The 9,344-nt window shown below is 39.2% G+C and overlaps 1 protein-coding gene across 2 annotated transcripts in view; it reads left to right on the top strand.

Moving 5' to 3' along the window:
* The first annotated feature begins 516 nt into the window (after positions 1–516).
* numb (NUMB endocytic adaptor protein) overlaps positions 517–9,344 on the top strand; it is a 53,424-nt gene continuing 44,596 nt past the window's right edge. For both annotated transcript variants that reach the window (XM_053509570.1, XM_053509569.1), the window contains exon 1: positions 517–733. The gene's annotated coding sequence lies outside the window, so the exon portion shown is untranslated. The remainder of the gene's footprint in view (positions 734–9,344) is intronic.

Here is a 9,344-nt window from a genome sequence, read left to right as displayed (position 1 = left end):
CAGTATTTTCAAGTGCTTCAGAGAATTTTGAGTCTATCAGTATATAATTGTATAAAGGGTCTAACTTTATGATCCAGTCTAGAAACTACAAAGGCTCAGTCTGCCACAGCATGCATGTTTCTTGCCAATCTCTGCATCTCCTGTCATATACAGTACACACAGTAAGAAAAACTGTGTATATAACAGTTTGCCAGGTAAATGATTAATTACACGTGCGTTTTTAATTTTCCAGTTCTCTTTAGTACGCCAATATAAAAATCAAAACATATTTGACTTTAATCGCCTGACATACTTTTTTATAGATTTAGGACGTAAATGAAGGGGCGGGGCATCAGAATGAGCGGGACATTCATAGTGCAGCCCAGATTTACATGTGGGTGGGGCTAGAGCTCTGGTCGGTACGTGGATGAAGGGATGAAGGAGGAATTAACTTTTAAACAGCCCATGCCTAGGGCGGGACTAGATAACAGGGCGTGTCGTTTTTCCCTGAGTCCGGTATGTAGATGAGGGCGGGGCGTTGCTAAGGAAGGGCGAGGTTTGGTTGAACCGGGCTACCAGCGGCAGTGTACCGAGACAGGCAGGTGAAACGGGCGGTGTAGGATTACTTTCCTCTGACGGACGTTACATTTTAGAAATCGACGCATATATTTGGAACTTATATATCCGGTGTGATTTCTCTCCGCTTGTGATTGTGAATACGGATAGGCCGAACTCTGCTAATTTTACTGAACAGGTAAGTGGTGTTGGTCTGACTGGTCAAACTCGCCGCCTGTGTGGAAAGAATAATGATAAGGAGGAGGAGGAGGAGGAGGAGGATATGATTAGCCGACTAGCGAGCAGTTTAGCCAGTTGAGCTGTTGGCTACTTACACAGGTTGACTTGTTGACCGCGACACGCTGAGTCCTGACCGCCTGTTAGCTAATACCCGGGTAGAGAACATGCGAGTGTTTGGTCCGTTTTTTTTTAAAGCTAACTTGTAACAGAACAGGTTACACTAAGCTAGCTGTGGCGTTTCTCTTCTTTCTCGAGTTAGAGCTGCCAGTGACAGCTAATTCTCTGATTCACGCGAGCAGTCTAACTGCGGATGTCAGTAAACACGAGCTAGCAAAGCAGTAACCTAGACTCAAACTACGCCATAATAAATACCATGTATTAGCTAAGTTAGCTAGCAAGCTATCTCAAGTAGTAATGAGGTCATGGCGGCGAAACTGTGACGGACATGTAGTTAACTAACCGGGAATTTAGCAGATTTATTGCATTTTGAGGTACAGGAAAGTTTAAGGTTTACTGCTTAAGACGCCTGTGCTCGCCTAGTGCTAGCTAAATAGATTAGCCTCCTCCTTACCTGACTCAGTGCAAATCATCTCCTGCATAACTTTACTACATGGCAACAGTACAGCAGATAAAACGACCTAATTTAATGGGCTCAGTAGTGTTTGTTAGCACATCTCGTGTCAGCCACTACAACATAACATGGATTTGAGTTATAATTTTTTTGTTAAATTTATTTTCTGATCCAGCTCTTCTGTTTTTTACTAACCTGAGACAATCAATGTAAAAGGATTCCTTGTGTCAAACCGATTGATTCTTGATTTTGTTCTGGCTTTGAAATCCAAACGACCATGGACTGAAGTCCATGCAAGTGCCAGATAAGATTACAAGTTTACCACAAAGGTCATGAATGATGGAGCTCCAGTTAAATTAAAATGACAAAAAGCAATTTGGACGTGTGGCTTCTGTCACTGAATTCCTGTTTCCTCCTTGTTCTGCTTACGATTTGTTTGGTAATGTCATAGCAGCAACCCCTGCTGTGTTTACTCATCAATATTGTTAAAGGTCCGCTCCCAGACAAGGTGCATTTTTATTATAATTTTTTTTACCGCCAGGAGCTCGGCTGGTCTCTGGAGCTCATTTTGTGATGTGAATGTATATTCAGATGATTATCCGGCAGTAACGCAGTGCATAAAATCATACAGGAATAGAGATAAGATCTTCTCTTATTGTTCATATCACAGACATAAGGTTGGAGTAAATGGGTGATCTGTCTTATTTTAACTGTAGCATGAATGTTGCTGCCATATGGGATGTTTTTTTTTATTTTTTTTTTTGAGTGTTTCAGAAACTGCAGATCTCTTGGTATTTTTACACTTTACACAGAATGGTGCAAAAGCCAACTGGGTTAGAGAGGTCAGAGAAAAATGGCAGATCGGTCTGGACTTCCAGGAAGGATATAGTAACTCTTACAGTCCCACTACAACCAGCTGCGGTGAATGGAAAAGCATTTGGCATGCGCAAAACATTGAAGATCTGATACAACAGAAGAAAACCACATCAGGTTCTAGAGAGATCAACTAAAAACCTGATTCTGATGTGCCCAATCATGTGCATAGCTGTATATCCTTTCTGGCAGCTTAAACCAGGTTGGCCATTTTTATTTTGACCTCCATTGCACCATTTAGTCACGGAGATCTGTTTTCTGATTTCTTTGTTCTGATGTTTGTTACAAACATAAACTGAAGCTCTTGACCACATGATTTTTTGCACCTTGCTGCTGATGCTCCCACATGATTGGCTCATTGGATAACTGCATAAACGAGCAAGAGTATAAGTGTTCCTAATAAAGTGATTAGTCATTAGTCATTTCGCAGCGAATGTGTAATGTTTTAGCAGGAGAAGAAACATAACACAGCTGGTCTCAGCTGTCTGTTAGGCCCAGATACAGAAGAGTTCGCCTAAATTCCAGACACAGAGTCTAATCCAGACTGTCTAATATGGCGTATTAATGGAGTAAAACGAAGAGACTCTTATCTGCTTCGCTCTGCTAGAATTACTGCTTCAGTCGAAGTCGGATGCTACGCTCATCAGTTAATGATTATCGCAGCAGAAATCTGTACTCTGCCCAAGCCGATAGCCTTGTCTTATGTTTCAGTGGCTGTGTATACACATGAAGGTTTACACCTACATGACTGAATCGAGTCCAGACTCTTGACTGTTCATACTGGTCATGTAACACGTGTAACGTAACGCTTTATCACCCTGGGTGCACACTGTAATCCAAATCCATGCATGCAAGATGGAGACGCAGATTTTGAATAAAAATATTCAGACAGGGGTTTAAATCATTCTTCTATTTAATGGATTATTTAAAGCTGACATCACTAAATAGTGGGCCGCGGTCTGGATCCGGACAAAGTGACTGTTTTATCCGGACCCTAATGTTTTTCTGATGAATGATAATAATTATTATATCAGCAATCTAGAACTTTTATAGACAGAGTGTGAGGAAACAGAAACAAAAGTGTGACATAGAATGGCTTACTCCAAAAAGCAGACTATGAACACTGAACCTTTAAAGACAGTTGGACAGATCAATACATGTTTAATTTTCCTGCTGGAAGTTTAAAACCAGTTTGTCTCTTATGCTCCGAACCCGTGGCAATAATAAAAAGCAATATTGTGATGCGCCACTAGAGGTTAAATATGGGTCATTTGAGCAATCATATCTACAGCCGTCCAAGGTGAGGGCGTGTAAAATACCCACCCTGAAAGCCCAGTATGACAGAGCAACCAGTGTCCTTTCACATTCATATACAGCCCAGCAGTGTGCTAGTAAAGATTCACTAAAGATCGATTGAAGATGGTTGTTGCACAGCCATTAAAGATCAAATTGTCTACATGTTTAACAGGCTTACTGAAAATTGACAGTAAATGTTATTGTAATGCTATGGAAATTTTCTTATTTTTTTTAGACATTCAAAGATGTATCTGATTACTAACAAGAACATGAAATTTGGACCTTAGCTCGAATAATTTTTTATTGTTAGGACCTTATTAACTTTTAATTATGTATTTTTGGTTTAAAGACCCACTTCGTTTAATCGAATAGATCAGCATAATTTTTTTTTGCTGTAATCTGATTGAAAATGTAAACAGGATAGATTACTGTTATTTGATCATTCTGAAGGAGGTTTGTTTGAGGTGTTTAAGCTTCCGAGTGAACGTAGCAGCGGTTGAGCAAATAGTGACAGGGGACCAAGCTGTGATTGCTGTGAGACATACTGGGACACGGTTCCTACGTGTCCATTGAGCCGGCTTCAGCACCCTGACTGATCGCAGGGGTCACACTTGCACTCGGCTGCACGATGATGGTAATGCAGTCCTGGAGCAGGCTCACAGCCAAGATGGTATTTTGATTTGATCTTCCTGCCTTCGATCAGCCGTGTGACATTGAAGTAAGTGAATGAGACGTTGTTTTTTTTAGCCTGCTCGGTGGCATCAGTGGTTTGCCTCTTTTTTTGCATTTGCATTGAGTCTCATAAGCAAGAGTTTGTTTGGGGAACGTGTTATCGGCCCACAGAGGGCATTTCGATCCTGCTATTCTCAATATTAAACGTGTTAGGATTGATCCTATAGCCAGTGCAGTGTTCAGACTCGTCTGGCTAAATATAGATGGAAAGACAAAAAAACAAACAAACACATAAATCATACGGTTAAATGCTTATAAAGAGATTAAATTGCGACACAAAGGATGGGCCATTGACTCTGTGTGAAAGAGTGTTGAGTGTTGGGGCATTGTGATGTAATTACTGTCATGGTTTTAAACATGAATGAACTGGCCAGGATGCTCGAGTGACTAATGATGTGAAACACCTGAAGCGCAATACAGAGTCTGGTTTTCTCAGAGACATCAGCCTGACCTATAGGAAGACACCGACTTCAGTGGCCCCAAGGATAAATGGCAACAAGTCAGTTTTACTCTTTGAATACAAGATAAGGGTGTAACAGTATGTATATTCTCACACTACCATGTGGTACAGGATGCCTGGTGCAGTCTTTTAAAGCTAAAAAGTTTAACGCTGTTTATTTTTGATGTTCTGCTCCGCCTTGTTGAGTTGCCAGTTTTCTGTAAACGTGAGAGAATTCAGAAATATTCAGATTCAGAAATAAAACGCCAAGTTGACTTGTGATGCTGTTTTCATGTCACAAATTACATTTCATGTCATTTGCATCATCAATAAAGAGGGGTTCACAGACTTAAACAAAAATAGTGACGGTGCCATCGCAGTATCAAAATAACTTTACTAATACATATCTACATTAAATAATATGTGGGTTTATTTTTTAAGAAAGATAGATATTTTCCTGGTTGTGGAGGTTATGGCCAATTTCTACAAGTTTGTTCAAGTTAATATGTTTAATAGTTGAATTCATCTTAAATTAAATCAATAGTATGGTTTTTTTTTCTCAACTACACTGTAACAAAATTATTCAAAGCATGACTTTTGCACCGACTCCTGATATGGTAGAGTTTCTAATTGCCAGCTGTAATTCTATGTTAGTCTACACTGAATCATGCTTTCCCACAACACTGTTCAGTTGTCACAGTCATGATCTTGCTTAAGTCATAAATGTTCCAAACATGTTCATTCCATTTATCGTATAAAGGAAATACTATGTGTGTTTACGCTAATAATAGGAGTTATAGTCCAATCAGAATAAAACAGCATCATGTATACACCTCAATCGTAACTGCATGAACAGATCAGAATAATTTTTCAATGGGAACGAGGAGGGTGCTGTAAAAGTTTAATAAACCGTCTCAAAGGTAAATATTTGCACTTGATCCGGATGTTTCTCTGTTAATTAATACATTGTCTGCACCTTTGCTCCATATAGGGGTAACATTAGGTGAGTTGATGGGTTTCCGCAAGAAAAGTTTTGCCTCCATTCATTATCAGTGAACTCCATGAGAACAACTGTCTCACTAACCTAACCTCAAAGTTAGAGGGGAAAAAAAGCAGATTTAAAGCAGATTAAATACTTCACAGCAGTCAGAACCACTTCGCGCCTCAGAGTTATATTCTGATTAAATGCTTATCAGATCAACGGCCATGTAAACAATTAAGCTGGAATTTCTATTCCAAATTATCTGACTTAAGGAATCAGCTGCTGTTAGATTGTCAGCGCAGTACAGTGAAACCTCAGATTGCGAGTAATGCAGTTTCCGAATGTTCGGCTAGACGAGCAAAGATTTAAAAAAACATTTAATTCACAATCCGAGGTTTCACTGTAAGTTTAATGTTTTACATTTAATTCGGTGTTGCTATGCAACAGAAACTTGAAGATGAGGAGTTCGAAAAAGTGTCTTTTAAAGAAAATCCACAGTTGAGCCCATAAGGGACTCCCCAAAGAACCTGTTAGAGCTGGACTGCCGACTTGCCGTGTATCGTGTCACAGGTGGTGCGCATATTAAAAATTTGTGAAGCTTTGTGAAATCGGTTATACAAATTTATATCTGTTTGAATATGTTGTTGGAATTTTGATAAATAAATCTTTTAAACATGTCTATTTAATTTTGTTTGCCTAGGACATGTAGTTAATCAGATATTCATTTTTCAAATGATGTCGAATTATTTGGGACACCCAGTATTTTTATTTTTTGTGTAACAGCCCATTTTCAAAGGTGAGGGCGACAAGAGTCATTATTTCGTTATTAGATAAATGAGAATGTTGTAATATAGTGTATAACATTAAATACAGTATGTGTCAGTGCTGTTTAATTACCTTACAGGCTTATTGACTTTTTATTGCTTTTACTCAAATGTGCGGTGTAAAAATGTCAAGATTAATAAATCAGACAAACTATTCACACCTCTCTGAAATAAAGCAGGATTCTTTGTGAAAATGACCATCACTCAACGTTTAGAGAAAATATAGCCAGCAGAACTCTTTTAACGAAAATGTTTTTTAACATAATGTACGAAGCTGTATAAGAATCAGTCAAATCCTTAAAGTTGTGAAGTGTGTGTGTGTGTGTGTGTGTGTACTTCCTGGGTAAAACAGTGCCCTGAAGACGCGGAGCTCTTTTTTGTTTTTGGCTGACTATGAATTGTAATGACTTTATTTATTTTTTTATGATTTCAAGCCTTGTGTGCTTTTTTGTGTTTCTAATTCCTTCCTGTTTGGCGCAATTATGACTTTCCTCAAATAGAGCGTGGTCAGAAATCATCACACACTTTAGACAAACCGTGTCGCGTTAAATAATTTCCAATAACCCCCCAGGTGCTACCTTGGCAGACTGATAACATTTCGAGTGCAGGAAAGATTAACTTTTAATTTTTTGAAAAAAAATCTCACTTCAAAGTCAGACGTAATCAACATCTAGCCACATGGTGTGATTTCCACAGATAGCTCTCGCGTGCACTCGCATTCGTACAAACATACAGCTTTTCTTATTTGACATAAGGGTGTGTGTGTGTATGTGTTGCTTTGGATTTAGTTTCCTGGTAACAGCAGCAGATGCTGGGTGAGCTGTCGGGATCAGAGCTGTCTGCTCCAGCCGTGTGTCCAGGGGAACATCTTTCTCGTGTCTAAACATTAGCGATTCGAAAAGGCGCATATTTATATGGTCGACTGGCCAGCGTGTTGTCTAGATGACTTGTCAACTAATCTGTCTAGTGGAAGCTCTGTAAAGCCTTCTATCATTAGGCTGGCTTAGGACCGTATCCACACAACAGTCTGACACGTTGCTTAGGGATGTGTGTACTCAGCACACAGTCTTTAAATATGTAACACACCAGGGACGAGTCATAATTCTGTTGCCCTAAAAACACAACTCTAGTACTGGAGTACATGAGCCTTTTCCCCTCACTGAAATATCTGATTCAGTAGAGCTGTGAATGACTGAGTGACTTTGATTTAATTCAGTTTGATTTAAAGTATTAAAAATGACAAAAGTGTCTAACATGCAATGAAAATAATTTTCCACACTCCAGTCCAGTAGTTGGCGATATTGCACCAACCACGCATCAACTCATTAAAGTAGAACAAGAAGCAGTACACTCTAGGTGCGTTCCGATCGGCCTAAAGTACTCTGCAAAGTATACTTCTCAGGATGTTCAGTCATGTTGGGTGTGATTTCAAACTGCAGGGAACGAAAATGTTCAGTTCAAAGGGAACTTTGACATTGCAGAGAACAACAGAACAACAAGTTTTCACTTCACCGGAAAAGGGAATTAAAAAATTTCCGAGGAGTCAGTGCATCTTGCTTATACGTGAACAAAAAATAAGGCGTGAAAAAGGATTTTTACCATAAATGACATTATATTAATGGAACACAATCATTTCCATTTTAATTTAATAAAAAAATCTGTATTATTATATAGGCTAGTAATTTGTAAAAAAATCTGCTTTATCAATGGGTGAAAATACGCAAGTGTACCCTGAGTATGGAGGAAAAAAATAATGCGAATGCCGGCCTGCAGGGTGGAAGCAGCAATCATGGTACAAATCAAATCAATCGTGCCTGATGTGAAAGCGCTCTGAGAGAACGTAGTTTGTGAATCCCAGAGGAGGCCTGTTGGACTCTGTGTTTTGGTAGTTGATTGAGGAAAGCTGGCTAATTGGTAAAAATTGTAATGTGACCAAATTGGGGAGAATAAAAACGGTAGGGTATGTGACTAGCTGCCTATTGATGCCTAGTTTTTATTTAGTTGATTATTCTCACCCTGTAAACACTAGGGTTGTTTTGGGACAAGTAAATAACCCAACAGAAGGCTCTGTCCTCGACCCCTCACTGTCTTGAAAGCTGTTCTGTTTGCTGAGTCATGGCTCACTCAGACCATCAGATCCGGTCTATTAGTGTAGATCAGGATGTAGTCTTTTTTTATCGAACAGAACAGTGTGTTTTTGTGCCGTTTTGGATTTTGCCACTATGGCTTTTTTTTTGTGAACTACTTAATCGTATGTTAAATACAAAGACATTTTGAACCCAAACAGCAAAGCTTGTTAATATTTTAAATAATTTGAGCTCCTGAAATGTTACTTTTTTTGTGTAGTCGGGGTATCTAAAGTCCAGCTGTGTTTAAGTGTTATTCTGAGAGCTAGTCACTTTAACCCTGGCTAGGTCTTTAGGAGACTCTTTCCGTTCCTTTACTGCTGTGAAGTGGCCAGCGTGCGTTTCTGGGGTCTGCACTTCCTGAACTATCAACAATTACTTTTTTTTTTTTTAAGGAACTGTCCAAATAAGTGAAGTGTGAGGTTCTGCAGCTTCTTTGGCGTCTTGATTTCGGTTGTACGTTGTAACATTTCCTGTTTCATAATGCTTGTTTAGTCATGCCTGCTTACCTCCCTGAAAGATCCGCTCCATTCTCAGTTTGGAAGCGTCGGTGCTCTTCAAAATTTGATTGTATATTCTCACAGGTTTTTTTTATTTTTTTTTTTTATTGCTCCATAACTGATTTATCCGTGAATGAAAAAGCAACAGATTACGCAATCACTGCCAGCTAACATCCCCCCCCCCCCTGACTTGCTGAGTGAGTCTCTCTTTTTTTTTTAATCATCAG

Source organism: Clarias gariepinus, chromosome 13 (genome assembly GCF_024256425.1).
Source record: "Clarias gariepinus isolate MV-2021 ecotype Netherlands chromosome 13, CGAR_prim_01v2, whole genome shotgun sequence".
In the NCBI taxonomy this organism is placed as follows: Eukaryota; Metazoa; Chordata; class Actinopteri; order Siluriformes; family Clariidae; genus Clarias; species Clarias gariepinus.
Note: the sequence above shows the minus strand (reverse complement) of the source record. Positions and strands in the feature narration are given on the sequence as shown.